The following is a 25803-nucleotide window of genomic DNA, read 5'->3' as shown; positions in this document are numbered from 1 at the left end:
TTACAAAGTTGTGAAAAGCTTGTGCAAAGTTGGTAGATTTGCATGGAAATGTTACCTATTCTGTTACATTATCGAGTCCAGTTGTTAAAAGTTCGCGAAAGTGAATGAATATGTTATTAAAGGCCCTTTGAATATCGCAGTGGCCCTCGAAGGATGTAGAATTTTTAAACATTTCCATCAATTACATGGCCGCCAATAACAATAATTTTTAAACGACCCTGATAGATGAGTGGTCAGGTGATCGACCAATAATAGAAGTAAAGATCAATCGGTCGTGGTTAGTATTTGCATGGGAGACAACCTGAGAAAACCAACGGTTGACACTTTTTTTGAGTTTTTGCCGTCTGCACCTATTTGGTCCATGCTGTTAAAACAGCGTGCAAAGTTCTCCAAAGCGTTTCCAAAGTTGCTAGATTTGTTTGTTTATTTGACCTAAGTTGTTGTTATATCGAACCATGCAGTTGTAAAGTATGAAAAATGACTAAAATTCATTTGAAACCTTCCATGTTAGCAGACTGTCATATGAGCCGGCCGTAAAATGAACAAACACATACTGAAAATGTTAAAAGCGATTGAAAAGTTGGTGGATTTGCGTTTATATTCCCCCTAAGTATTTTCATGTAGAACCCCGCAGTTAAATTTAGAACAAAATTATGTAAAAGTCAAAAACAGCTATTTATGTTGGCACTTTGTACCACTACCCAAGCGCAAAGTGATTAACAAAGTGCTTACAAAGTTGTGAAAAGCTTGTGCAAAGTTGGTAGATTTGCATGGAAATGTTACCTATTCTGTTACATTATCGAGTCCAGTTGTTAAAAGTTCGCGAAAGTGAATGAATATGTTATAAAAGGCCCTTTGAATATCGCAGTGGCCCTCGAATGATGTAGAATTTTTAAACATTTCCATCAATTACATGGCCGCCAATAACAATAATTTTTAAACGACCCTGATAGATGAGTGGTCAGGTGATCGACCAATAATAGAAGTAAAGATCAATCGGTCGTGGTTAGTACTTGCATGGGAGACAACCTGAAAAAACCAGCGGTTGACACTTTTTTTGAGTTTTTGTCGTCTGCACCTATTTTGTCCAAGCTGTTAAAACAGCGTGCAAAGTTCTCCAAAGCGTTTCCAAAGTTACTAGATTTGTTTGTTTATTTGACCTAAGTTGTTGATATATCGAACCATGCAGTTATAAAGTATGAAAAATGACTAAAATTCATTTGAAACCTTCCATGTTAGCAGACTGTCATATGAGCCGGCCGTAAAATGAACAAACACATACTGAAAATGTTAAAAGCGATTGAAAAGTTGGTGGATTTGCGTTTATATTCCCCCTAAGTCATTTCATGTAGAACCCCGCAGTTGAATTTAGAACAAAATTATGTAAAAGTTAAAAACAGCTATTTATGTTGGCACATTGTACCACTACCCAAGCGCAAAGTGATTAACAAAGTGCTTACAAAGTTGTGAAAAGCTTGTGCAAAGTTGGTAGATTTGCATGGAAATGTTACCTATTCTGTTACATTATCGAGTCCAGTTGTTAAAAGTTCGCGAAAGTGAATGAATATGTTATAAAAGGCCCTTTGAATATCGCAGTGGCCCTCGAATGATGTAGAATTTTTAAACATTTCCATCAATTACATGGCCGCCAATAACAATAATTTTTAAACGACCCTGATAGATGAGTGGTCAGGTGATCGACCAATAATAGAAGTAAAGATCAATCGGTCGTGGTTAGTACTTGCATGGGAGACAACCTGAAAAAACCAGCGGTTGACACTTTTTTTGAGTTTTTGTCGTCTGCACCTATTTTGTCCAAGCTGTTAAAACAGCGTGCAAAGTTCTCCAAAGCGTTTCCAAAGTTACTAGATTTGTTTGTTTATTTGACCTAAGTTGTTGATATATCGAACCATGCAGTTATAAAGTATGAAAAATGACTAAAATTCATTTGAAACCTTCCATGTTAGCAGACTGTCATATGAGCCGGCCGTAAAATGAACAAACACATACTGAAAATGTTAAAAGCGATTGAAAAGTTGGTGGATTTGCGTTTATATTCCCCCTAAGTCATTTCATGTAGAACCCCGCAGTTGAATTTAGAACAAAATTATGTAAAAGTTAAAAACAGCTATTTATGTTGGCACATTGTACCACTACCCAAGCGCAAAGTGATTAACAAAGTGCTTACAAAGTTGTGAAAAGCTTGTGCAAAGTTGGTAGATTTGCATGGAAATGTTACCTATTCTGTTACATTATCGAGTCCAGTTGTTAAAAGTTCGCGAAAGTGAATGAATATGTTATAAAAGGCCCTTTGAATATCGCAGTGGCCCTCGAATGATGTAGAATTTTTAAACATTTCCATCAATTACATGGCCGCCAATAACAATAATTTTTAGACGACCCTGATAGATGAGTGGTCAGGTGATCGACCAATAATAGAAGTAAAGATCAATCGGTCGTGGTTAGTACTTGCATGGGAGACAACCTGAGAAAACCAGCGGTTGACACTTTTTTTGAGTTTTTGTCGTCTGCACCTATTTTGTCCAAGCTGTTAAAACAGCGTGCAAAGTTCTCCAAAGCGTTTCCAAAGTTACTAGATTTGTTTGTTTATTTGACCTAAGTTGTTGATATATCGAACCATGCAGTTATAAAGTATGAAAAATGACTAAAATTCATTTGAAACCTTCCATGTTAGCAGACTGTCATATGAGCCGGCCGTAAAATGAACAAACACATACTGAAAATGTTAAAAGCGATTGAAAAGTTGGTGGATTTGCGTTTATATTCCCCCTAAGTCATTTCATGTAGAACCCCGCAGTTAAATTTAGAACAAAATTATGTAAAAGTCAAAAACAGCTATTTATGTTGGCACATTGTACCACTACCCAAGCGCAAAGTGATTGACAAAGTGCTTACAAAGTTGTGAAAAGCTTGTGCAAAGTTGGTAGATTTGCATGGAAATGTTACCTATTCTGTTACATTATCGAGTCCAGTTGTTAAAAGTTCGCGAAAGTGAATGAATATGTTATAAAAGGCCCTTTGAATATCGCAGTGGCCCTCGAATGATGTAGAATTTTTAAACATTTCCATCAATTACATGGCCGCCAATAACAATAATTTTGAAACGACCCTTATAGATGAGTGGTCAAGTGATCGACCAATAATAGAAGTAAAGATCAATCGGTCGTGGTTAGTACTTGCATGGGAGACAACCTGAGAAATCCAGCGGTTGACACTTTTTTTGAGTTTTTGTCGTCTGCACCTATTTTGTCCAAGCTGTTAAAACAGCGTGCAAAGTTCTCCAAAGCGTTTCCAAAGTTACTAGATTTGTTTGTTTATTTGACCTAAGTTGTTGATATATCGAACCATGCAGTTATAAAGTATGAAAAATGACTAAAATTCATTTGAAACCTTCCATGTTAGCAGACTGTCATATGAGCCGGCCGTAAAAAGAACAAACACATACTGAAAATGTTAAAAGCGATTGAAAAGTTGGTGGATTTGCGTTTATATTCCCCCTAAGTCATTTCATGTAGAACCCCGCAGTTAAATTTAGAACAAAATTATGTAAAAGTCAAAAACAGCTATTTATGTTGGCACATTGTACCACTACCCAAGCGCAAAGTGATTAACAAAGTGCTTACAAAGTTGTGAAAAGCTTGTGCAAAGTTGGTAGATTTGCATGGAAATGTTACCTATTCTGTTACATTATCGAGTCCAGTTGTTAAAAGTTCGCGAAAGTGAATGAATATGTTATAAAAGGCCCTTTGAATATCGCAGTGGCCCTCGAATGATGTAGAATTTTTAAACATTTCCATCAATTACATGGCCGCCAATAACAATAATTTTTAAACGACCCTGATGGATGAGTGGTCAGGTGATCGACCAATAATAGAAGTAAAGATCAATCGGTCGTGGTTAGTACTTGCATGGGAGACAACCTGAGAAATCCAGCGGTTGACACTTTTTTTGAGTTTTTGTCGTCTGCACCTATTTTGTCCAAGCTGTTAAAACAGCGTGCAATGTTCTCCAAAGCGTTTCCAAAGTTACTAGATTTGTTTGTTTATTTGACCTAAGTTGTTGATATATCGAACCATGCAGTTATAAAGTATGAAAAATGACTAAAATTCATTTGAAACCTTCCATGTTAGCAGACTGTCATATGAGCCGGCCGTAAAAAGAACAAACACATACTGAAAATGTTAAAAGCGATTGAAAAGTTGGTGGATTTGCGTTTATATTCCCCCTAAGTCATTTCATGTAGAACCCCGCAGTTAAATTTAGAACAAAATTATGTAAAAGTCAAAAACAGCTATTTATGTTGGCACATTGTACCACTACCCAAGCGCAAAGTGATTGACAAAGTGCTTACAAAGTTGTGAAAAGCTTGTGCAAAGTTGGTAGATTTGCATGGAAATGTTACCTATTCTGTTACATTATCGAGTCCAGTTGTTAAAAGTTCGCGAAAGTGAATGAATATGTTATAAAAGGCCCTTTGAATATCGCAGTGGCCCTCGAATGATGTAGAATTTTTAAACATTTCCATCAATTACATGGCCGCCAATAACAATAATTTTGAAACGACCCTGATAGATGAGTGGTCAAGTGATCGACCAATAATAGAAGTAAAGATCAATCGGTCGTGGTTAGTACTTGCATGGGAGACAACCTGAGAAATCCAGCGGTTGACACTTTTTTTGAGTTTTTGTCGTCTGCACCTATTTTGTCCAAGCTGTTAAAACAGCGTGCAAAGTTCTCCAAAGCGTTTCCAAAGTTACTAGATTTGTTTGTTTATTTGACCTAAGTTGTTGATATATCGAACCATGCAGTTATAAAGTATGAAAAATGACTAAAATTCATTTGAAACCTTCCATGTTAGCAGACTGTCATATGAGCCGGCCGTAAAAAGAACAAACACATACTGAAAATGTTAAAAGCGATTGAAAAGTTGGTGGATTTGCGTTTATATTCCCCCTAAGTCATTTCATGTAGAACCCCGCAGTTAAATTTAGAACAAAATTATGTAAAAGTCAAAAACAGCTATTTATGTTGGCACATTGTACCACTACCCAAGCGCAAAGTGATTAACAAAGTGCTTACAAAGTTGTGAAAAGCTTGTGCAAAGTTGGTAGATTTGCATGGAAATGTTACCTATTCTGTTACATTATCGAGTCCAGTTGTTAAAAGTTCGCGAAAGTGAATGAATATGTTATAAAAGGCCCTTTGAATATCGCAGTGGCCCTCGAATGATGTAGAATTTTTAAACATTTCCATCAATTACATGGCCGCCAATAACAATAATTTTTAAACGACCCTGATGGATGAGTGGTCAGGTGATCGACCAATAATAGAAGTAAAGATCAATCGGTCGTGGTTAGTACTTGCATGGGAGACAACCTGAGAAATCCAGCGGTTGACACTTTTTTTGAGTTTTTGTCGTCTGCACCTATTTTGTCCAAGCTGTTAAAACAGCGTGCAAAGTTCTCCAAAGCGTTTCCAAAGTTACTAGATTTGTTTGTTTATTTGACCTAAGTTGTTGATATATCGAACCATGCAGTTATAAAGTATGAAAAATGACTAAAATTCATTTGAAACCTTCCATGTTAGCAGACTGTCATATGAGCCGGCCGTAAAAAGAACAAACACATACTGAAAATGTTAAAAGCGATTGAAAAGTTGGTGGATTTGCGTTTATATTCCCCCTAAGTCATTTCATGTAGAACCCCGCAGTTAAATTTAGAACAAAATTATGTAAAAGTCAAAAACAGCTATTTATGTTGGCACATTGTACCACTACCCAAGCGCAAAGTGATTGACAAAGTGCTTACAAAGTTGTGAAAAGCTTGTGCAAAGTTGGTAGATTTGCATGGAAATGTTACCTATTCTGTTACATTATCGAGTCCAGTTGTTAAAAGTTCGCGAAAGTGAATGAATATGTTATAAAAGGCCCTTTGAATATCGCAGTGGCCCTCGAATGATGTAGAATTTTTAAATATTTCCATCAATTACATGGCCGCCAATAACAATAATTTTGAAACGACCCTGATAGATGAGTGGTCAAGTGATCGACCAATAATAGAAGTAAAGATCAATCGGTCGTGGTTAGTACTTGCATGGGAGACAACCTGAGAAATCCAGCGGTTGACACTTTTTTTGAGTTTTTGTCGTCTGCACCTATTTTGTCCAAGCTGTTAAAACAGCGTGCAAAGTTCTCCAAAGCGTTTCCAAAGTTACTAGATTTGTTTGTTTATTTGACCTAAGTTGTTGATATATCGAACCATGCAGTTATAAAGTATGAAAAATGACTAAAATTCATTTGAAACCTTCCATGTTAGCAGACTGTCATATGAGCCGGCCGTAAAAAGAACAAACACATACTGAAAATGTTAAAAGCGATTGAAAAGTTGGTGGATTTGCGTTTATATTCCCCCTAAGTCATTTCATGTAGAACCCCGCAGTTAAATTTAGAACAAAATTATGTAAAAGTCAAAAACAGCTATTTATGTTGGCACATTGTACCACTACCCAAGCGCAAAGTGATTAACAAAGTGCTTACAAAGTTGTGAAAAGCTTGTGCAAAGTTGGTAGATTTGCATGGAAATGTTACCTATTCTGTTACATTATCGAGTCCAGTTGTTAAAAGTTCGCGAAAGTGAATGAATATGTTATAAAAGGCCCTTTGAATATCGCAGTGGCCCTCGAATGATGTAGAATTTTTAAACATTTCCATCAATTACATGGCCGCCAATAACAATAATTTTTAAACGACCCTGATAGATGAGTGGTCAGGTGATCGACCAATAATAGAAGTAAAGATCAATCGGTCGTGGTTAGTACTTGCATGGGAGACAACCTGAGAAATCCAGCGGTTGACACTTTTTTTGAGTTTTTGTCGTCTGCACCTATTTTGTCCAAGCTGTTAAAACAGCGTGCAAAGTTCTCCAAAGCGTTTCCAAAGTTACTAGATTTGTTTGTTTATTTGACCTAAGTTGTTGATATATCGAACCATGCAGTTATAAAGTATGAAAAATGACTAAAATTCATTTGAAACCTTCCATGTTAGCAGACTGTCATATGAGCCGGCCGTAAAAAGAACAAACACATACTGAAAATGTTAAAAGCGATTGAAAAGTTGGTGGATTTGCGTTTATATTCCCCCTAAGTCATTTCATGTAGAACCCCGCAGTTAAATTTAGAACAAAATTATGTAAAAGTCAAAAACAGCTATTTATGTAGGCACATTGTACCACTACCCAAGCGCAAAGTGATTAACAAAGTGCTTACAAAGTTGTGAAAAGCTTGTGCAAAGTTGGTAGATTTGCATGGAAATGTTACCTATTCTGTTACATTATCGAGTCCAGTTGTTAAAAGTTCGCGAAAGTGAATGAATATGTTATAAAAGGCCCTTTGAATATCGCAGTGGCCCTCGAATGATGTAGAATTTTTAAACATTTCCATCAATTACATGGCCGCCAATAACAATAATTTTTAAACGACCCTGATAGATGAGTGGTCAGGTGATCGACCAATAATAGAAGTAAAGATCAATCGGTCGTGGTTAGTACTTGCATGGGAGACAACCTGAGAAATCCAGCGGTTGACACTTTTTTGAGTTTTTGTCGTCTGCACCTATTTTGTCCAAGCTGTTAAAACAGCGTACAAAGTTCTCCAAAGCGTTTCCAAAGTTACTAGATTTGTTTGTTTATTTGACCTAAGTTGTTGATATATCGAACCATGCAGTTATAAAGTATGAAAAATGACTAAAATTCATTTGAAACCTTCCATGTTAGCAGACTGTCATATGAGCCGGCCGTAAAAAGAACAAACACATACTGAAAATGTTAAAAGCGATTGAAAAGTTGGTGGATTTGCGTTTATATTCCCCCTAAGTCATTTCATGTAGAACCCCGCAGTTAAATTTAGAACAAAATTATGTAAAAGTCAAAAACAGCTATTTATGTTGGCACATTGTACCACTACCCAAGCGCAAAGTGATTAACAAAGTGCTTACAAAGTTGTGAAAAGCTTGTGCAAAGTTGGTAGATTTGCATGGAAATGTTACCTATTCTGTTACATTCTCGAGTCCAGTTGTTAAAAGTTCGCGAAAGTGAATGAATATGTTATAAAAGGTCCTTTAAATATCGCAGTGGCCCTCGAAGGATGAAGAATTTTTAAACATTTCCATCAATTACATGGCCGCCAATAACAATAATTTTTAAACGACCCTGATAGATGAGTGGTCAGGTGATCGACCAATAATAGAAGTAAAGATCAATTGGTCGTGGTTAGTATTTGCATGGGAGACAACCTGAGAAAACCAGCGGTTGACACTTTTTTTGAGTTTTTGCCGTCTGCACCTATTTTGTCCAAGCTGTTAAAACAGCGTGCAAAGTTCTCCAAAGCGTTTCCAAAGTTGCTAGATTTGTTTGTTTAATTCACCTAAGTTGTTGTTATATCGAACTATGCAGTTATAAAGTATGAAAAATGACTAAAATTCATTTGAAACCTTCCATGTCAGCAGACTGTCATATGAGCCGGCCGTAAAATGAACAAACACATACTGAAAATGTTAAAAGCGATTGAAAAGTTGGTGGATTTGCGTTTATATTCCCCCTAAGTCATTTCATGTAGAACCCCGCAGTTAAATTTAGAACAAAATTATGTAAAAGTTAAAAACAGCTATTTATGTTGGCACATTGTACCACTACCCAAGCGCAAAGTGATTAACAAAGTGCTTACAAAGTTGTGAAAAGCTTGTGCAAAGTTGGTAGATTTGCATGGAAATGTTACCTATTCTGTTACATTATCGAGTCCAGTTGTTAAAAGTTCGCGAAAGTGAATGAATATGTTATAAAAGGCCCTTTGAATATCGCAGTGGCCCTCGAATGATGTAGAATTTTTAAACATTTCCATCAATTACATGGCCGCCAATAACAATAATTTTTAAACGACCCTGATAGATGAGTGGTCAGGTGATCGACCAATAATAGAAGTAAAGATCAATCGGTCGTGGTTAGTACTTGCATGGGAGACAACCTGAGAAAACCAGCGGTTGACACTTTTTTTGAGTTTTTGTCGTCTGCACCTATTTTGTCCAAGCTGTTAAAACAGCGTGCAAAGTTCTCCAAAGCGTTTCCAAAGTTACTAGATTTGTTTGTTTATTTGACCTAAGTTGTTGATATATCGAACCATGCAGTTATAAAGTATGAAAAATGACTAAAATTCATTTGAAACCTTCCATGTTAGCAGACTGTCATATGAGCCGGCCGTAAAAAGAACAAACACATACTGAAAATGTTAAAAGCGATTGAAAAGTTGGTGGATTTGCGTTTATATTCCCCCTAAGTCATTTCATGTAGAACCCCGCAGTTAAATTTAGAACAAAATTATGTAAAAGTCAAAAACAGCTATTTATGTAGGCACATTGTACCACTACCCAAGCGCAAAGTGATTAACAAAGTGCTTACAAAGTTGTGAAAAGCTTGTGCAAAGTTGGTAGATTTGCATGGAAATGTTACCTATTCTGTTACATTATCGAGTCCAGTTGTTAAAAGTTCGCGAAAGTGAATGAATATGTTATAAAAGGCCCTTTGAATATCGCAGTGGCCCTCGAATGATGTAGAATTTTTAAACATTTCCATCAATTACATGGCCGCCAATAACAATAATTTTTAAACGACCCTGATAGATGAGTGGTCAGGTGATCGACCAATAATAGAAGTAAAGATCAATCGGTCGTGGTTAGTACTTGCATGGGAGACAACCTGAGAAATCCAGCGGTTGACACTTTTTTGAGTTTTTGTCGTCTGCACCTATTTTGTCCAAGCTGTTAAAACAGCGTACAAAGTTCTCCAAAGCGTTTCCAAAGTTACTAGATTTGTTTGTTTATTTGACCTAAGTTGTTGATATATCGAACCATGCAGTTATAAAGTATGAAAAATGACTAAAATTCATTTGAAACCTTCCATGTTAGCAGACTGTCATATGAGCCGGCCGTAAAAAGAACAAACACATACTGAAAATGTTAAAAGCGATTGAAAAGTTGGTGGATTTGCGTTTATATTCCCCCTAAGTCATTTCATGTAGAACCCCGCAGTTAAATTTAGAACAAAATTATGTAAAAGTCAAAAACAGCTATTTATGTTGGCACATTGTACCACTACCCAAGCGCAAAGTGATTAACAAAGTGCTTACAAAGTTGTGAAAAGCTTGTGCAAAGTTGGTAGATTTGCATGGAAATGTTACCTATTCTGTTACATTATCGAGTCCAGTTGTTAAAAGTTCGCGAAAGTGAATGAATATGTTATAAAAGGTCCTTTAAATATCGCAGTGGCCCTCGAAGGATGAAGAATTTTTAAACATTTCCATCAATTACATGGCCGCCAATAACAATAATTTTTAAACGACCCTGATAGATGAGTGGTCAGGTGATCGACCAATAATAGAAGTAAAGATCAATTGGTCGTGGTTAGTATTTGCATGGGAGACAACCTGAGAAAACCAGCGGTTGACACTTTTTTTGAGTTTTTGCCGTCTGCACCTATTTTGTCCAAGCTGTTAAAACAGCGTGCAAAGTTCTCCAAAGCGTTTCCAAAGTTGCTAGATTTGTTTGTTTAATTCACCTAAGTTGTTGTTATATCGAACTATGCAGTTATAAAGTATGAAAAATGACTAAAATTCATTTGAAACCTTCCATGTCAGCAGACTGTCATATGAGCCGGCCGTAAAATGAACAAACACATACTGAAAATGTTAAAAGCGATTGAAAAGTTGGTGGATTTGCGTTTATATTCCCCCTAAGTCATTTCATGTAGAACCCCGCAGTTAAATTTAGAACAAAATTATGTAAAAGTTAAAAACAGCTATTTATGTTGGCACATTGTACCACTACCCAAGCGCAAAGTGATTAACAAAGTGCTTACAAAGTTGTGAAAAGCTTGTGCAAAGTTGGTAGATTTGCATGGAAATGTTACCTATTCTGTTACATTATCGAGTCCAGTTGTTAAAAGTTCGCGAAAGTGAATGAATATGTTATAAAAGGCCCTTTGAATATCGCAGTGGCCCTCGAATGATGTAGAATTTTTAAACATTTCCATCAATTACATGGCCGCCAATAACAATAATTTTTAAACGACCCTGATAGATGAGTGGTCAGGTGATCGACCAATAATAGAAGTAAAGATCAATCGGTCGTGGTTAGTACTTGCATGGGAGACAACCTGAGAAAACCAGCGGTTGACACTTTTTTTGAGTTTTTGTCGTCTGCACCTATTTTGTCCAAGCTGTTAAAACAGCGTGCAAAGTTCTCCAAAGCGTTTCCAAAGTTACTAGATTTGTTTGTTTATTTGACCTAAGTTGTTGATATATCGAACCATGCAGTTATAAAGTATGAAAAATGACTAAAATTCATTTGAAATCTTCCATGTTAGCAGACTGTCATATGAGCCGGCCGTAAAATGAACAAACACATACTGAAAATGTTAAAAGCGATTGAAAAGTTGGTGGATTTGCGTTTATATTCCCCCTAAGTCATTTCATGTAGAACCCCGCAGTTAAATTTAGAACAAAATTATGTAAAAGTTAAAAACAGCTATTTATGTTGGCACATTGTACCACTACCCAAGCGCAAAATGATTAACAAAGTGCTTACAAAGTTGTGAAAAGCTTGTGCAAAGTTGGTAGATTTGCATGGAAATGTTACCTATTCTGTTACATTATCGAGTCCAGTTGTTAAAAGTTCGCGAAAGTGAATGAATATGTTATAAAAGTCCCTTTGAATATCGCAGTGGCCCTCGAATGATGTAGAATTTTTAAACATTTCCATCAATTACATGGCCGCCAATAACAATAATTTTTAAACGACCCTGATAGATGAGTGGTCAGGTGATCGACCAATAATAGAAGTAAAGATCAATCGGTCGTGGTTAGTACTTGCATGGGAGACAACCTGAGAAAACCAGCGGTTGACACTTTTTTTGAGTTTTTGTCGTCTGCACCTATTTTGTCCAAGCTGTTAAAACAGCGTGCAAATTTCTCCAAAGCGTTTCCAAAGTTTCTAGATTTGTTTGTTTAATTCACCTAAGTTGTTATATCGAACCATGCAGTTATAAAGTATGAAAAATGACTAAAATTCATTTGAAACCTTCCATGTTAGCAGACTGTCATATGAGCCGGCCGTAAAATGAACAAACACATACTGAAAATGTTAAAAGCGATTGAAAAGTTGGTGGATTTGCGTTTATATTCCCCCTAAGTCATTTCATATAGAACCCCGCAGTTAAATTTAGAACAAAATTATGTAAAAGTCAAAAACAGCTATTTATGTTGGCACATTGTACCACTACCCAAGCGCAAAGTGATTAACAAAGTGCTTACAAAGTTGTGAAAAGCTTGTGCAAAGTTGGTAGATTTGCATGGAAATGTTACCTATTCTGTTACATTATCGAGTCCAGTTGTTAAAAGTTCGCGAAAGTGAATGAATATGTTATAAAAGGTCCTTTAAATATCGCAGTGGCCCTCGAAGGATGAAGAATTTTTAAACATTTCCATCAATTACATGGCCGCCAATAACAATAATTTTTAAACGACCCTGATAGATGAGTGGTCAGGTGATCGACCAATAATAGAAGTAAAGATCAATTGGTCGTGGTTAGTATTTGCATGGGAGACAACCTGAGAAAACCAGCGGTTGACACTTTTTTTGAGTTTTTGCCGTCTGCACCTATTTTGTCCAAGCTGTTAAAACAGCGTGCAAAGTTCTCCAAAGCGTTTCCAAAGTTGCTAGATTTGTTTGTTTAATTCACCTAAGTTGTTGTTATATCGAACTATGCAGTTATAAAGTATGAAAAATGACTAAAATTCATTTGAAACCTTCCATGTCAGCAGACTGTCATATGAGCCGGCCGTAAAATGAACAAACACATACTGAAAATGTTAAAAGCGATTGAAAAGTTGGTGGATTTGCGTTTATATTCCCCCTAAGTCATTTCATGTAGAACCCCGCAGTTAAATTTAGAACAAAATTATGTAAAAGTTAAAAACAGCTATTTATGTTGGCACATTGTACCACTACCCAAGCGCAAAGTGATTAACAAAGTGCTTACAAAGTTGTGAAAAGCTTGTGCAAAGTTGGTAGATTTGCATGGAAATGTTACCTATTCTGTTACATTATCGAGTCCAGTTGTTAAAAGTTCGCGAAAGTGAATGAATATGTTATAAAAGGCCCTTTGAATATCGCAGTGGCCCTCGAATGATGTAGAATTTTTAAACATTTCCATCAATTACATGGCCGCCAATAACAATAATTTTTAAACGACCCTGATAGATGAGTGGTCAGGTGATCGACCAATAATAGAAGTAAAGATCAATCGGTCGTGGTTAGTACTTGCATGGGAGACAACCTGAGAAAACCAGCGGTTGACACTTTTTTTGAGTTTTTGTCGTCTGCACCTATTTTGTCCAAGCTGTTAAAACAGCGTGCAAAGTTCTCCAAAGCGTTTCCAAAGTTACTAGATTTGTTTGTTTATTTGACCTAAGTTGTTGATATATCGAACCATGCAGTTATAAAGTATGAAAAATGACTAAAATTCATTTGAAACCTTCCATGTTAGCAGACTGTCATATGAGCCGGCCGTAAAATGAACAAACACATACTGAAAATGTTAAAAGCGATTGAAAAGTTGGTGGATTTGCGTTTATATTCCCCCTAAGTCATTTCATGTAGAACCCCGCAGTTAAATTTAGAACAAAATTATGTAAAAGTTAAAAACAGCTATTTATGTTGGCACATTGTACCACTACCCAAGCGCAAAATGATTAACAAAGTGCTTACAAAGTTGTGAAAAGCTTGTGCAAAGTTGGTAGATTTGCATGGAAATGTTACCTATTCTGTTACATTATCGAGTCCAGTTGTTAAAAGTTCGCGAAAGTGAATGAATATGTTATAAAAGGCCCTTTGAATATCGCAGTGGCCCTCGAATGATGTAGAATTTTTAAACATTTCCATCAATTACATGGCCGCCAATAACAATAATTTTTAAACGACCCTGATAGATGAGTGGTCAGGTGATCGACCAATAATAGAAGTAAAGATCAATCGGTCGTGGTTAGTACTTGCATGGGAGACAACCTGAGAAAACCAGCGGTTGACACTTTTTTTGAGTTTTTGTCGTCTGCACCTATTTTGTCCAAGCTGTTAAAACAGCGTGCAAATTTCTCCAAAGCGTTTCCAAAGTTTCTAGATTTGTTTGTTTAATTCACCTAAGTTGTTATATCGAACCATGCAGTTATAAAGTATGAAAAATGACTAAAATTCATTTGAAACCTTCCATGTTAGCAGACTGTCATATGAGCCGGCCGTAAAATGAACAAACACATACTGAAAATGTTAAAAGCGATTGAAAAGTTGGTGGATTTGCGTTTATATTCCCCCTAAGTCATTTCATATAGAACCCCGCAGTTAAATTTAGAACAAAATTATGTAAAAGTCAAAAACAGCTATTTATGTTGGCACATTGTACCACTACCCAAGCGCAAAGTGATTAACAAAGTGCTTACAAAGTTGTGAAAAGCTTGTGCAAAGTTGGTAGATTTGCATGGAAATGTTACCTATTCTGTTACATTATCGAGTCCAGTTGTTAAAAGTTCGCGAAAGTGAATGAATATGTTATAAAAGGTCCTTTAAATATCGCAGTGGCCCTCGAAGGATGAAGAATTTTTAAACATTTCCATCAATTACATGGCCGCCAATAACAATAATTTTTAAACGACCCTGATAGATGAGTGGTCAGGTGATCGACCAATAATAGAAGTAAAGATCAATTGGTCGTGGTTAGTATTTGCATGGGAGACAACCTGAGAAAACCAGCGGTTGACACTTTTTTTGAGTTTTTGCCGTCTGCACCTATTTTGTCCAAGCTGTTAAAACAGCGTGCAAAGTTCTCCAAAGCGTTTCCAAAGTTGCTAGATTTGTTTGTTTAATTCACCTAAGTTGTTGTTATATCGAACTATGCAGTTATAAAGTATGAAAAATGACTAAAATTCATTTGAAACCTTCCATGTCAGCAGACTGTCATATGAGCCGGCCGTAAAATGAACAAACACATACTGAAAATGTTAAAAGCGATTGAAAAGTTGGTGGATTTGCGTTTATATTCCCCCTAAGTCATTTCATGTAGAACCCCGCAGTTAAATTTAGAACAAAATTATGTAAAAGTTAAAAACAGCTATTTATGTTGGCACATTGTACCACTACCCAAGCGCAAAGTGATTAACAAAGTGCTTACAAAGTTGTGAAAAGCTTGTGCAAAGTTGGTAGATTTGCATGGAAATGTTACCTATTCTGTTACATTATCGAGTCCAGTTGTTAAAAGTTCGCGAAAGTGAATGAATATGTTATAAAAGGCCCTTTGAATATCGCAGTGGCCCTCGAATGATGTAGAATTTTTAAACATTTCCATCAATTACATGGCCGCCAATAACAATAATTTTTAAACGACCCTGATAGATGAGTGGTCAGGTGATCGACCAATAATAGAAGTAAAGATCAATCGGTCGTGGTTAGTACTTGCATGGGAGACAACCTGAGAAAACCAGCGGTTGACACTTTTTTTGAGTTTTTGTCGTCTGCACCTATTTTGTCCAAGCTGTTAAAACAGCGTGCAAAGTTCTCCAAAGCGTTTCCAAAGTTACTAGATTTGTTTGTTTATTTGACCTAAGTTGTTGATATATCGAACCATGCAGTTATAAAGTATGAAAAATGACTAAAATTCATTTGAAACCTTCCATGTTAGCAGACTGTCATATGAGCCGGCCGTAAAATGAACAAACACATACTGAAAATGTTAAAAGCGATTGAAAAGTTGGTGGATTTGCGTTTATATTCCCCCTAAGTCATTTCATGTAGAACCCCGCAGTTAAATTTAGAACAAAATTATGTAAAAGTTAAAAACAGCTATTTATGTTGGCACATTGTACCACTACCCAAGCGCAAAGTGATTAACAAAGTGCTTACAAAGTTGTGAAAAGCTTGTGCAAATTTGGTAGATTTGCATGGAAATGTTACCTATTCTGTTACATTATCGAGTCCAGTTGTTAAAAGTTCGCGAAAGTGAATGAATATGTTATAAAAGGTCCTTTAAATATCGCAGTGGCCCTCGAAGGAAGTAGAATTTTTAAACATTTCCATCAATTACATGGTCGCCAATAACAATAATTTTTAAACGACCCTGATAGATGAGTGGTCACGTGATCGACCAATAATAGAAGTAAAGATCAATCGGTCGTGGTTAGTATTTGCATGGGAGACAACCTGAGAAAACCAGCGGTTGACACTTTTTTTGAGTTTTTGCCGTCTGCACCTATTTTGTCCAAGCTGTTAAAACAGCGTGCAAAGTTCTCCAAAGCGTTTCCAAAGTTGCTAGATTTGTTTGTTTAATTCACCTAAGTTGTTGTTATATCGAACCATGCAGTTATAAAGTATGAAAAATGACTAAAATTCATTTGAAACCTTCCATGTCAGCAGACTGTCATATGAGCCGGCCGTAAAATGAACAAACACATACTGAAAATGTTAAAAGCGATTGAAAAGTTGGTGGATTTGCGTTTATATTCCCCCTAAGTCATTTCATGTAGAACCCCGCAGTTAAATTTAGAACAAAATTATGTAAAAGTTAAAAACAGCTATTTATGTTGGCACATTGTACCACTACCCAAGCGCAAAGTGATTAACAAAGTGCTTACAAAGTTGTGAAAAGCTTGTGCAAAGTTGGTAGATTTGCATGGAAATGTTACCTATTCTGTTACATTATCGAGTCCAGTTGTTAAAAGTTCGCGAAAGTGAATGAATATGTTATAAAAGGCCCTTTGAATATCGCAGTGGCCCTCGAATGATGTAGAATTTTTAAACATTTCCATCAATTACATGGCCGCCAATAACAATAATTTTTAAACGACCCTGATAGATGAGTGGTCAGGTGATCGACCAATAATAGAAGTAAAGATCAATCGGTCGTGGTTAGTACTTGCATGGGAGACAACCTGAGAAAACCAGCGGTTGACACTTTTTTTGAGTTTTTGTCGTCTGCACCTATTTTGTCCAAGCTGTTAAAACAGCGTGCAAAGTTCTCCAAAGCGTTTCCAAAGTTACTAGATTTGTTTGTTTATTTGACCTAAGTTGTTGATATATCGAACCATGCAGTTATAAAGTATGAAAAATGACTAAAATTCATTTGAAACCTTCCATGTTAGCAGACTGTCATATGAGCCGGCCGTAAAATGAACAAACACATACTGAAAATGTTAAAAGCGATTGAAAAGTTGGTGGATTTGCGTTTATATTCCCCCTAAGTCATTTCATGTAGAACCCCGCAGTTAAATTTAGAACAAAATTATGTAAAAGTTAAAAACAGCTATTTATGTTGGCACATTGTACCACTACCCAAGCGCAAAGTGATTAACAAAGTGCTTACAAAGTTGTGAAAAGCTTGTGCAAATTTGGTAGATTTGCATGGAAATGTTACCTATTCTGTTACATTATCGAGTCCAGTTGTTAAAAGTTCGCGAAAGTGAATGAATATGTTATAAAAGGTCCTTTAAATATCGCAGTGGCCCTCGAAGGAAGTAGAATTTTTAAACATTTCCATCAATTACATGGTCGCCAATAACAATAATTTTTAAACGACCCTGATAGATGAGTGGTCACGTGATCGACCAATAATAGAAGTAAAGATCAATCGGTCGTGGTTAGTATTTGCATGGGAGACAACCTGAGAAAACCAGCGGTTGACACTTTTTTTGAGTTTTTGCCGTCTGCACCTATTTTGTCCAAGCTGTTAAAACAGCGTGCAAAGTTCTCCAAAGCGTTTCCAAAGTTGCTAGATTTGTTTGTTTAATTCACCTAAGTTGTTGTTATATCGAACCATGCAGTTATAAAGTATGAAAAATGACTAAAATTCATTTGAAACCTTCCATGTTAGCAGACTGTCATATGAGCCGGCCGTAAAATGAACAAACACATACTGAAAATGTTAAAAGCGATTGAAAAGTTGGTGGATTTGCGTTTATATTCCCCCTAAGTCATTTCATGTAGAACCCCGCAGTTAAATTTAGAACAAAATTATGTAAAAGTTAAAAACAGCTATTTATGTTGGCACATTGTACCACTACCCAAGCGCAAAGTGATTAACAAAGTGCTTACAAAGTTGTGAAAAGCTTGTGCAAAGTTGGTAGATTTGCATGGAAATGTTACCTATTCTGTTACATTATCGAGTCCAGTTGTTAAAAGTTCGCGAAAGTGAATGAATATGTTATAAAAGGCCGTTTGAATATCGCAGTGGCCCTCGAATGATGTAGAATTTTTAAACATTTCCATCAATTACATGGCCGCCAATAACAATAATTTTTAAACGACCCTGATAGATGAGTGGTCAGGTGATCGACCAATAATAGAAGTAAAGATCAATCGGTCGTGGTTAGTACTTGCATGGGAGACAACCTGAGAAAACCAGCGGTTGACACTTTTTTTGAGTTTTTGTCGTCTGCACCTATTTTGTCCAAGCTGTTAAAACAGCGTGCAAAGTTCTCCAAAGCGTTTCCAAAGTTACTAGATTTGTTTGTTTATTTGACCTAAGTTGTTGATATATCGAACCATGCAGTTATAAAGTATGAAAAATGACTAAAATTCATTTGAAACCTTCCATGTTAGCAGACTGTCATATGAGCCGGCCGTAAAATGAACAAACACATACTGAAAATGTTAAAAGCGATTGAAAAGTTGGTGGATTTGCGTTTATATTCCCCCTAAGTCATTTCATGTAGAACCCCGCAGTTAAATTTAGAACAAAATTATGTAAAAGTTAAAAACAGCTATTTATGTTGGCACATTGTACCACTACCCAAGCGCAAAGTGATTAACAAAGTGCTTACAAAGTTGTGAAAAGCTTGTGCAAAGTTGGTAGATTTGCATGGAAATGTTACCTATTCTGTTACATTATCGAGTCCAGTTGTTAAAAGTTCGCGAAAGTGAATGAATATGTTATAAAAGGTCCTTTAAATATCGCAGTGGCCCTCGAAGGAAGTAGAATTTTTAAACATTTCCATCAATTACATGGTCGCCAATAACAATAATTTTTAAACGACCCTGATAGATGAGTGGTCACGTGATCGACCAATAATAGAAGTAAAGATCAATCGGTCGTGGTTAGTATTTGCATGGGAGACAACCTGAGAAAACCAGCGGTTGACACTTTTTTTGAGTTTTTGCCGTCTGCACCTATTTTGTCCAAGCTGTTAAAACAGCGTGCAAAGTTCTCCAAAGCGTTTCCAAAGTTGCTAGATTTGTTTGTTTAATTCACCTAAGTTGTTGTTATATCGAACCATGCAGTTATAAAGTATGAAAAATGACTAAAATTCATTTGAAACCTTCCATGTTAGCAGACTGTCATATGAGCCGGCCGTAAAATGAACAAACACATACTGAAAATGTTAAAAGCGATTGAAAAGTTGGTGGATTTGCGTTTATATTCCCCCTAAGTCATTTCATGTAGAACCCCGCAGTTAAATTTAGAACAAAATTATGTAAAAGTTAAAAACAGCTATTTATGTTGGCACATTGTACCACTACCCAAGCGCAAAGTGATTAACAAAGTGCTTACAAAGTTGTGAAAAGCTTGTGCAAAGTTGGTAGATTTGCATGGAAATGTTACCTATTCTGTTACATTATCGAGTCCAGTTGTTAAAAGTTCGCGAAAGTGAATGAATATGTTATAAAAGGCCGTTTGAATATCGCAGTGGCCCTCGAATGATGTAGAATTTTTAAACATTTCCATCAATTACATGGCCGCCAATAACAATAATTTTTAAACGACCCTGATAGATGAGTGGTCAGGTGATCGACCAATAATAGAAGTAAAGATCAATCGGTCGTGGTTAGTACTTGCATGGGAGACAACCTGAGAAAACCAGCGGTTGACACTTTTTTTGAGTTTTTGTCGTCTGCACCTATTTTGTCCAAGCTGTTAAAACAGCGTGCAAAGTTCTCCAAAGCGTTTCCAAAGTTACTAGATTTGTTTGTTTATTTGACCTAAGTTGTTGATATATCGAACCATGCAGTTATAAAGTATGAAAAATGACTAAAATTCATTTGAAACCTTCCATGTTAGCAGACTGTCATATGAGCCGGCCGTAAAATGAACAAACACATACTGAAAATGTTAAAAGCGATTGAAAAGTTGGTGGATTTGCGTTTATATTCCCCCTAAGTCATTTCATGTAGAACCCCGCAGTTAAATTTAGAACAAAATTATGTAAAAGTTAAAAACAGCTATTTATGTTGGCACATTGTACCACTACCCAAGCGCAAAGTGATTAACAAAGTGCTTACAAAGTTGTGAAAAGCTTGTGCAAAGTTGGTAGATTTGCATGGAAATGTTACCTATTCTGTTACATTATCGAGTCCAGTTGTTAAAAGTTCGCGAAAGTGAATGAATATGTTATTAAAGGCCCTTTGAATATCGCAGTGGCCCTCGAATGATGTAGAATTTTTAAACATTTCCATCAATTACATGGCCGCCAATAACAATAATTTTTAAACGACCCTGATAGATGAGTGGTCAGGTGATCGACCAATAATAGAAGTAAAGATCAATCGGTCGTGGTTAGTACTTGCATGGGAGACAACCTGAGAAAACCAGCGGTTGACACTTTTTTTGAGTTTTTGTCGTCTGCACCTATTTTGTCCAAGCTGTTAAAACAGCGTGCAAAGTTCTCCAAAGCGTTTCCAAAGTTACTAGATTTGTTTGTTTATTTGACCTAAGTTGTTGATATATCGAACCATGCAGTTATAAAGTATGAAAAATGACTAAAATTCATTTGAAACCTTCCATGTTAGCAGACTGTCATATGAGCCGGCCGTAAAATGAACAAACACATACTGAAAATGTTAAAAGCGATTGAAAAGTTGGTGGATTTGCGTTTATATTCCCCCTAAGTCATTTCATGTAGAACCCCGCAGTTAAATTTAGAACAAAATTATGTAAAAGTTAAAAACAGCTATTTATGTTGGCACATTGTACCACTACCCAAGCGCAAAGTGATTAACAAAGTGCTTACAAAGTTGTGAAAAGCTTGTGCAAAGTTGGTAGATTTGCATGGAAATGTTACCTATTCTGTTACATTATCGAGTCCAGTTGTTAAAAGTTCGCGAAAGTGAATGAATATGTTATTAAAGGCCCTTTGAATATCGCAGTGGCCCTCGAATGATGTAGAATTTTTAAACATTTCCATCAATTACATGGCCGCCAATAACAATAATTTTTAAACGACCCTGATAGATGAGTGGTCAGGTGATCGACCAATAATAGAAAGATCAATCGGTCGTGGTTAGTACTTGCATGGGAGACAACCTGAGAAAACCAGCGGTTGACACTTTTGTTGAGTTTTTGTCGTCTGCACCTATTTTGTCCAAGCTGTTAAAACAGCGTGCAAAGTTCTCCAAAGCGTTTCCAAAGTTACTAGATTTGTTTGTTTATTTGACCTAAGTTGTTGATATATCGAACCATGCAGTTATAAAGTATGAAAAATGACTAAAATTCATTTGAAACCTTCCATGTTAGCAGACTGTCATATGAGCCGGCCGTAAAATGAACAAACACATACTGAAAATGTTAAAAGCGATTGAAAAGTTGGTGGATTTGCGTTTATATTCCCCCTAAGTCATTTCATGTAGAACCCCGCAGTTAAATTTAGAACAAAATTATGTAAAAGTCAAAAACAGCTATTTATGTTGGCACATTGTACCACTACCCAAGCGCAAAGTGATTAACAAAGTGCTTACAAAGTTGTGAAAAGCTTGTGCAAATTTGGTACATTTGCATGGAAATGTTACCTATTCTGTTACATTATAGAGTCCAGTTGTTGAAAGTTCGCGAAAGTGAATGAATATGTTATAAAAGGTCCTTTAAATATCGCAGTGGCCCTCGAAGGAAGTAGAATTTTTAAACATTTCCATCAATTACATGGCCGCCAATAACAATAATTTTTAAACGACCCTGATAGATGAGTGGTCACGTGATCGACCAATAATAGAAGTAAAGATCAATCGGTCGTGGTTAGTATTTGCATGGGAGACAACCTGAGAAAACCAGCGGTTGACACTTTTTTTGAGTTTTTGCCGTCTGCACCTATTTTGTCCAAGCTGTTAAAACAGCGTGCAAAGTTCTCCAAAGCGTTTCCAAAGTTGCTAGATTTGTTTGTTTAATTCACCTAAGTTGTTGTTATATCGAACCATGCAGTTATAAAGTATGAAAAATGACTAAAATTCATTTGAAACCTTCCATGTTAGCAGACTGTCATATGAGCCGGCCGTAAAATGAACAAACACATACTGAAAATGTTAAAAGCGATTGAAAAGTTGGTGGATTTGCGTTTATATTCCCCCTAAGTCATTTCATGTAGAACCCCGCAGTTAAATTTAGAACAAAATTATGTAAAAGTCAAAAACAGCTATTTATGTTGGCACATTGTACCACTACCCAAGCGCAAAGTGATTAACAAAGTGCTTACAAAGTTGTGAAAAGCTTGTGCAAATTTGGTAGATTTGCATGGAAATGTTACCTATTCTGTTACATTATCGAGTCCAGTTGTTAAAAGTTCGCGAAAGTGAATGAATATGTTATAAAAGGTCCTTTAAATATCGCAGTGGCCCTCGAAGGATGTAGAATTTTTAAACATTTCCATCAATTACATGGCCGCCAATAACTATAATTTTTAAACGACCCTGATAGATGAGTGGTCAGGTGATCGACCAATAATAGAAGTAAAGATCAATCGGTCGTGCTTAGTATTTGCATGGGAGACAACCTGAGAAAACCAGCGGTTGACACTTTTTTTGAGTTTTTGTCGTCTGCACCTATTTTGTCCAAGCTGTTAAAACAGCGTGCAAATTTCTCCAAAGCGTTTCCAAAGTTTCTAGATTTGTTTGTTTAATTCACCTAAAATGTTATATCGAACCATGCAGTTATAAAGTATGAAAAATGACTAAAATTCATTTGAAACCTTACATGTTAGCAGACTGTCATATGAGCCGGCCGTAAAAAGAACAAACACATACTGAAAATGTTAAAAGCGATTGAAAAGTTGGTGGATTTGCGTTTATATTCCCCCCAAGTCATTTCATGTAGAACCCCGCAGTTAAATTTAGAACAAAATTATGTAAAAGTCAAAAACAGCTATTTATGTTGGCACATTGTACCACTACCCAAGCGCAAAGTGATTAACAAAGTGCTTACAAAGTTGTGAAAAGCTTGTGCAAAGTTGGTAGATTTGCATGGAAATGATACCTATTCTGTTACATTATCGAGTCCAGTTGTTAAAAGTTCGCGAAAGTGAATGAATATGTTATAAAAGGTCCTTTAAATATCGCAGTGGCCCTCGAAGGAAGTAGAATTTTTAAACATTTCCATCAATTACATGGCCGCCAATAACAATAATTTTTAAACGACCCTGATAGATGAGTGGTCACGTGATCGACCAATAATAGAAGTAAAGATCAATCGGTCGTGGTTAGTATTTGCATGGGAGACAACCTGAGAAAACCAGCGGTTGACACTTTTTTTGAGTTTTTGCCGTCTGCACCTATTTTGTCCAAGCTGTTAAAACAGCGTGCAAAGTTCTCCAAAGCGTTTCCAAAGTTGCTAGATTTGTTTGTTTAATTCACCTAAGTTGTTGTTATATCGAACCATGCAGTTATAAAGTATGAAAAATGACTAAAATTCATTTGAAACATTCCAAGTTAGCAGACTGTCATATGAGCCGGCCGTAAAATGAACAAACACATACTGAAAATGTTAAAAGCGATTGAAAAGTTGGTGGATTTGCGTTTATATTCCCCCTAAGTCATTTCATGTAGAACCCCACAGTTAAATTTAGAACAAAATTATGTAAAAGTTAAAAACAGCTATTTATGTTGGCACATTGTACCACTACCCAAGCGCAAAGTGATTAACAAAGTGCTTACAAAGTTGTGAAAAGCTTGTGCAAAGTTGGTAGATTTGCATGGAAATGTTACCTATTCTGTTACATTATCGAGTCCAGTTGTTAAAAGTTCGCGAAAGTGAATGAATATGTTATAAAAGGCCGTTTGAATATCGCAGTGGCCCTCGAATGATGTAGAATTTTTAAACATTTCCATCAATTACATGGCCGCCAATAACAATAATTTTTAAACGACCCTGATAGATGAGTGGTCAGGTGATCGACCAATAATAGAAGTAAAGATCAATCGGTCGTGGTTAGTACTTGCATGGGTCTCAACCTGAGAAAACCAGCGGTTGACACTTTTTTTGAGTTTTTGTCGTCTGCACCTATTTTGTCCAAGCTGTTAAAACAGCGTGCAAAGTTCTCCAAAGCGTTTCCAAAGTTACTAGATTTGTTTGTTTATTTGACCTAAGTTGTTGATATATCGAACCATGCAGTTATAAAGTATGAAAAATGACTAAAATTCATTTGAAACCTTCCATGTTAGCAGACTGTCATATGAGCCGGCCGTAAAATGAACAAACACATACTGAAAATGTTAAAAGCGATTGAAAAGTTGGTGGATTTGCGTTTATATTCCCCCTAAGTCATTTCATGTAGAACCCCGCAGTTAAATTTAGAACAAAATTATGTAAAAGTTAAAAACAGCTATTTATGTTGGCACATTGTACCACTACCCAAGCGCAAAGTGATTAACAAAGTGCTTACAAAGTTGTGAAAAGCTTGTGCAAAGTTGGTAGATTTGCATGGAAATGTTACCTATTCTGTTACATTATCGAGTCCAGTTGTTAAAAGTTCGCGAAAGTGAATGAATATGTTATTAAAGGCCCTTTGAATATCGCAGTGGCCCTCGAATGATGTAGAATTTTTAAACATTTCCATCAATTACATGGCCGCCAATAACAATAATTTTTAAACGACCCTGATAGATGAGTGGTCAGGTGATCGACCAATAATAGAAGTAAAGATCAATCGGTCGTGGTTAGTACTTGCATGGGAGACAACCTGAGAAAACCAGCGGTTGACACTTTTTTTGAGTTTTTGTCGTCTGCACCTATTTTGTCCAAGCTGTTAAAACAGCGTGCAAAGTTCTCCAAAGCGTTTCCAAAGTTACTAGATTTGTTTGTTTATTTGACCTAAGTTGTTGATATATCGAACCATGCAGTTATAAAGTATGAAAAATGACTAAAATTCATTTGAAACCTTCCATGTTAGCAGACTGTCATATGAGCCGGCCGTAAAATGAACAAACACATACTGAAAATGTTAAAAGCGATTGAAAAGTTGGTGGATTTGCGTTTATATTCCCCCTAAGTCATTTCATGTAGAACCCCGCAGTTAAATTTAGAACAAAATTATGTAAAAGTTAAAAACAGCTATTTATGTTGGCACATTGTACCACTACCCAAGCGCAAAGTGATTAACAAAGTGCTTACAAAGTTGTGAAAAGCTTGTGCAAAGTTGGTAGATTTGCATGGAAATGTTACCTATTCTGTTACATTATCGAGTCCAGTTGTTAAAAGTTCGCGAAAGTGAATGAATATGTTATTAAAGGCCCTTTGAATATCGCAGTGGCCCTCGAATGATGTAGAATTTTTAAACATTTCCATCAATTACATGGCCGCCAATAACAATAATTTTTAAACGACCCTGATAGATGAGTGGTCAGGTGATCGACCAATAATAGAAGTAAAGATCAATCGGTCGTGGTTAGTACTTGCATGGGAGACAACCTGAGAAAACCAGCGGTTGACACTTTTTTTGAGTTTT

This window comes from Saccoglossus kowalevskii, chromosome 10 (genome assembly GCF_978046115.1).
Source record: "Saccoglossus kowalevskii chromosome 10, keSacKowa6.1, whole genome shotgun sequence".
In the NCBI taxonomy this organism is placed as follows: domain Eukaryota; kingdom Metazoa; phylum Hemichordata; class Enteropneusta; family Harrimaniidae; genus Saccoglossus; species Saccoglossus kowalevskii.
This window is presented reverse-complemented; position numbering follows the sequence as displayed.